The sequence below is a fragment of the Benincasa hispida genome, chromosome 5 (assembly GCF_009727055.1).
Source record: "Benincasa hispida cultivar B227 chromosome 5, ASM972705v1, whole genome shotgun sequence".
In the NCBI taxonomy this organism is placed as follows: domain Eukaryota; kingdom Viridiplantae; phylum Streptophyta; class Magnoliopsida; order Cucurbitales; family Cucurbitaceae; genus Benincasa; species Benincasa hispida.
In genome coordinates this window covers 48,141,515-48,147,564 of record NC_052353.1, presented here as the reverse complement: position 1 = coordinate 48,147,564, position 6,050 = coordinate 48,141,515, and the positions used below count along the sequence as shown (strand labels likewise).

At 29.4% G+C, this 6,050-nt stretch overlaps 1 long non-coding RNA gene across 1 annotated transcript; it reads left to right on the top strand.

Annotated features, from left to right (window-relative positions):
• Positions 1-3,783: 3,783 nt before the first annotated feature.
• LOC120078653 lies at positions 3,784-5,416 on the top strand. The gene is made up of 5 exons (XR_005482065.1): positions 3,784-4,140; positions 4,235-4,300; positions 4,392-4,445; positions 4,527-4,592; positions 5,169-5,416. It is a non-coding gene; the product is annotated as an uncharacterized LOC120078653 (long non-coding RNA).
• Positions 5,417-6,050: the final 634 nt, after the last annotated feature.

Below are 6,050 nucleotides of genomic sequence, written 5' to 3'. Positions count from 1 at the left end.
CCTTCTTATCCAATCAATTCATGTTTTGTTTGATTTTTTTGATTGAATTGATTATGAATAGATGAGTTTAAAGTGCGTAATCGAGAAAAAAAAAATGAGAAGAATCTACGAAGAAGAAATGGAAAGGAGGACACAGAAGCAGAAAGAAAAGAATATTGTGAGGACGATGAAGAAAGCAAACAAAAAGTATAAAATATATGTGAGAAAGGGGGAAAAAAAGAACGCTGATAAATTTGTTTTAAGGGACAATTTTGAATTAACGGAAAAATAAAATATCAAAACTAGACATTTTGCAATATCTACAAAGTCTGAAACGTTATAGATACACTTACAAAATTATATTTCTAAATTGCTATCTATTACAATTTCCCTAATAGAAACTTATGGTATCATCGTCTACCACTAATAGACAGTGATAGGCCACTACCATTGTCTATTAGTAATAGATAATGATAGTATTCTATCATTTTCTATCATTATATACATACATATATTGATTATAGATATGTTCTGTTTATAGCTACTTATAATACATAAAAATATCATAAACAGTGATCTATCAAGACAGTGATAGTAGTCTATCACTGATAAACAATGATATATTCTATCAGCGTCTATCGGTGATAGACAATGATAGATAACTATCATTGTCTATTACTAATAGTTGATAGATAAATAAAAATCTAATTTTATTGCTGGTAATTGTTGATATATACTTGTTATATGATTTTATTGCTATTGCTGGATTCTTTTTTTAGTATTTAGTACTTGTTCTAGTATTTGGTAGTTGTACTCTATGGGTTTTTTTTTTTTTTTTTCACTATAAGCTGACTGGATATTAGTGATAGAAGGCTATCACTATCTATCAAACTTATCACTAGGATCTTATTTCCTTTTCTACTATTTGGTACTTGTATTCTATGTTTTTTATTCACTATGTGTCGGATATTGGTGATAGATAGTAATATAAATCTATAACTATCTATCTGACCTTTTGCTTGGATACTCTATTTGTTGTGATGGTATTTTTGTATTACAAGCAGTGACAAAAGTCTAAAACTGTCTAAATGTATGATATAATGGAAGTTCAATTGATAGACCAACTGATAGAACAATATTACCGTCTAACAGGGATAGACAGTGATAGACAACTATCAGTTTCTGTCTGGGATAGATAGTGATTGTGTTCTATAAAAGTCTATCCATATAGATACTGATATTATTCTATCAATGTCTATATAGGATAGACAACAATAGACTAATATCGATGTCTAGTTAAGTGCATGTCAATTTCCATTTGTATACCCTTAATGAAACAACACCCTGGAATCAAACTCCTTTTGATTGTCTCTTTCTTTTTATGAGTCACACTTTAATTTCATTCACAAATCAATATTATGGTTGCCTAACTAAAATCAATAAAGTACTACAATAACTAAGCTTAGGAGAAACTATTCACGCTAGTCTTTGAGTATGCTTGCATTCCGGTATCATTTACATACAAAACAATTATAATTATTTATTCATTACAACAAAAATAGATTTTCATGACTCTAAAAAGTTGTGCTAAACACATTTCTTGACTCTTTTTTTATTCCTTGAATCCACCATAAAAAAAAAGAGCATAAATAACACATCTAAAATCTGTCATTATTGATTATTTTCATGACCTTTTAACATAGTCAACAATAAGTATTTGTTGATATTTATTACCTATTATGATAACATTTTCTTTGACAATTTATTATTGTCAACAAACGATAAAAAAGTTGACTTTTTCTGCCAATTAAACATTTATATTGACATTGAAAATCTGTCATAGAATTACATATATTGACATTTATTTATAGTCATTGAAGGTTGATTAATGACAGTATTCCAATGTCAAACATATACATTTCATGGCATATGTAAAATATCATAAAAGTGTTTATAATGATGGATAATTATTTGTTTCATCCCTATCATTACACCAATGTTTCTTCATATTTTGACACAAAATGCATACGAACATAAATATGAAGTTTAATGTATAATAAGATTGGTAATGTTTATACAAAGAAACTAATAACTAAACTTTGGTAAGTTATTTACAAAGAAACTAAATACAATAAGTGTTGCCAAAAAAGTTTGGCATTGTCCCAACAAAAATAACACAAATACATAACTCGCTGGACAATTTCTTCACTTCAATAGATTTTCGAAAGACCTATTAAAAAAATAAACATCATTTCAGAATTAAATCCAATATATCAATGTCAACAATAATAATTATATTTGCAAGGTATATATATACCTTCTTAATATTTACGATCTCTCTTAGCATACACTCAAAACAATCCAAACCACACTTTAATACAATAATGAACAACAGTAACAAATAAACCTACTTTACAGATCATTGATAGAGACTAACCTGAGCGAGAAATGACTTATCAACAAAAACTAGAGGTTAAGAAAAGTTTGAATGGTGTCTTAATGTAATGGAGCAACAGAGGAGGAAAGCCTACTGTAAAAGGATAAATTAAGAAAGAGTAAGGAAGAAAGGCTTGTAATATATTGATTAGCATTACACCAAGACAACAAAACTGTTGATAAAAACTTTATGGTGCAAACTGAATTTTAATATATTGATTAGCATTAGAATCTTTGAGTTATGAATAATGGGTATACATCAAGATTTAAGTTGAACAACCATGTTACATTTGATTATATAACTTCTTGCTTCATTTGATCACAACTTACACCCACCAACAATAGGTAACAAGACAACTTTAGTACTAGAAGTTTGCAAAATTTAAGGTAGTAATAAAGGGATACCTGAATATTGCAGCAATTGAGGTGGTTTTTCAAGTCAGGCATACGAACAATGTACGATGGCAATACTAGAGTCGATACAAAACACATTCGTTTCATTGATGATTTCTTGTGAATAAGTCTAGTCTGCCAAATGATTAGAGAATTCAAACATGAACCAAACCATACCAAGTTGGGCATCCAGTACTAATAGAACAGATGAAACAAGGAAAAAAAAAATGACAGAAGCTACAAATTGTGAACATGGTAACCCATAAAAAAATTAACTTCATGAGAGACTTCTTCAAATTAATTTCCAACTTCTATACATGTTATACTAGGAGCTCATAAAAAGAATGCGACGCACTTCTCTGTAAAAAGTAAGAAACTAACTGAAACCAAAATTTTACTTTAAGCTAATTTACAACTTAAAGAATAAAAGGGAGAGATTGACAAACTATTCAATCCTATGACACATTACATAAAGTAGGGAATATATTGATTCACGTTTCACTATGACATACATACCTGCTTTACAGCCTACAGCCCGAGTGAGAAAGGACTTAGAGCAAAAAGCAAAAGAAAAATGAACTAAACAACTTCAGTTGAATATGGAAGGATCAAACAAACTCTTTTCTGAAAATTTAAAGTATATATTTGAAACTTAAAAAAATTCAAGGGTATTTAATATTAATTTACTTTGATTCATATAATTAAATTACATAAATTTAATAGTAACTTACTTAACTAATTTCTTTATAGTTTAAAATTATAATTTATTAAGCGTTATTAATATTTTTCTAATTTAAAATAATTTATCTAATACCGTAACAAGTTTTTTCATTAATGCTCTTTAATGATAATTAATACAAGTCATTGATTGATGATACCAAAAAATAGTCACAAAAGTTTTAAAATTCAAAGTCTCTCATCTTTTGCCACCAAAACTGTTTTTTTCATTTTTCAATTCAATGACTCTAAAAAATTGTCACTCTTTAATGACAGTTAATTCTAGTCCTAAATTGGTGACAAAAAAAATTACAAAATAGCCGAAAAATCTGAAATTTCACGTCTTTTTCTGCCAAAATCATGCCTTTTTTGTCTTTTTTTTAACATTTGGCGACTGTTATTTTCAGTCAGCCCTCACAAGCAGTCGGCACATGTCCGTCGCCGCAGATCGCTGCCGGTAAGAGTTCTCTCTTCCAATCTCAGTCTCTCTCTCTAAGTCTCTCTTTCTCTCTCTGTGTTCAGATTTGCGCCCGCCAACCACTATGCGTCTCCGCCTGCTTAGCCGTCGCCGATTTGCAGGGAACTACCACATCTCGTCAGAATAATTTTTCTTGGGTAAGATTTTAGTTTGTTGGGTTTCATGGTGTAGCTTGGATACCCATTAACTTATGGCTTCAATTTGTTGATACCCATAGTATTTGAATCTTAGATTAGGTTTTGGGAGTGTTGGTATGCTGTCCAGCAGATATTTGATTTTGTTCTTGGTGGGTTTTTGGTGAGTTCTAAGACTTGGTAACTTCGTATGTGGAATGGACTTAGTTGCTGAAAATTAGATCTAGAACCCTAAGTTATTGGTTTGTGTCTAGGTTCGAATCGTTGAGAAAAGTTTAGAATGGATCTCGAATCAAGCAGTAAGTTAGGTAAGCATTTGAAGTCTGTTAGGATGAATTTTTCGTTTGGTTTATGCCCAAAATATTTAAGTTAATTTCGATTTATTTTAGGGTAATTGAAGATTTTTTTACTCAAGATAAAGGAGAGTGATTTGCATGTTTGCGCATAAACTCGAGGTAAGTAATCTTATTACTAGAATCGCCCTTGAGACAGACGACAAGACTGTATAATAATATTTATCTTGTTCAGATAGTATTGAGAAGCTTGACAAGTTAAATGAATAAAGTAGTTTTACGAGCCTGAAGTTAATTGCACATGACAATTATGAATATTTGTGGCACTCTAAGCCATGTAGTGTGAATGATGTTGTGAATATTATTGATGATATGTTAAATGCTATGATAAAAGAGAAACAATTTGCCCTCCTAACACTACCATATTACAATTTCATGAACCACCGGTTCACTACCATGTTACAACTCTGTTGACCGACGAATCACTACTATGTTACAGTTCCATGGACCGATAGGTTCACTTTTATATTTTTATGTGTGCCTTCAGGCTACCAGATATATGTTAAGATGGGTTTGAACCGTTCACTAGACTGTCATCTATGAATGATTGATATTTTCATGTCCCACTAGCATGTTAGTATTCATTGAACATAAATGCATAGTCTGACCCTAGTACTAGGATTACTTTCTGGATATTTTTATACTCACACTTTATTATGTTATGCTTTTCATGCAAAGGCAAAGATCATACCAGGTGCATGACGAGAAGGTTTGTTGAAGGTGCCGTATGGAAACCGTGTTAACACTTCTTCTTAGTATCATTTTTTACAGAAGTTTTGAGGGTTTAAATGAGAACGTTGGAGTTTTAAGTTTTAAGTTTAAATGTTTTATGATTTATTTGTATATTCATTGGCCCGAGAAGAACTTTGTTTATTGTAGGACTATAAACAGGTTGTTCATTAGAGAATCAGTAGGACTTAAGGAACTAGAGGTAATTACAGGGGTAAAATGGTAATTTAACCCAACTGTAATTATGAATGACTCGTAAATGATTTATTTATTGGTAACGATTATATTTATGAACAAAAAAAAAATACATTTATAGTGCGAAGAGTGCAGTTTGTGGGTCTTTAGTGAAATCACTCGAAGTTAATGAATGTTGATCAATTTAATTAAAGAGTTTAACTTATTAACCACGTATCATTGGTAGCTCACTAAGCGTAAAAAATAGAATTATTAAAGTTTTAGATGAATTTGAATTGTTCAAATTATTTGAAAAATATAATTGTATATAATACAATTAATATAATGTATATGGATATATTATATTATGAAGTTAATTTTGAATTAAATTCAAAGTTAAAATTTAAAATTAAAATATTTGAATAAGATTCAAATATTAAATAATATAAATTACATTTATATTAGGAAAATTCTTATAAATAAAAAAATTCAAAAAATATTTACATTTTATAGCAAAAAGTTCCAAACTTACCATTTGCACTTTTGGAACTTTTTGCTATAAAGTGTAAGTATTTTAAAATATTTTTTATATTTAGAAAGATCCTTTTATATTACAACTAAAGGTTAAAATTGATACAACAAGAAATTAAAACTATA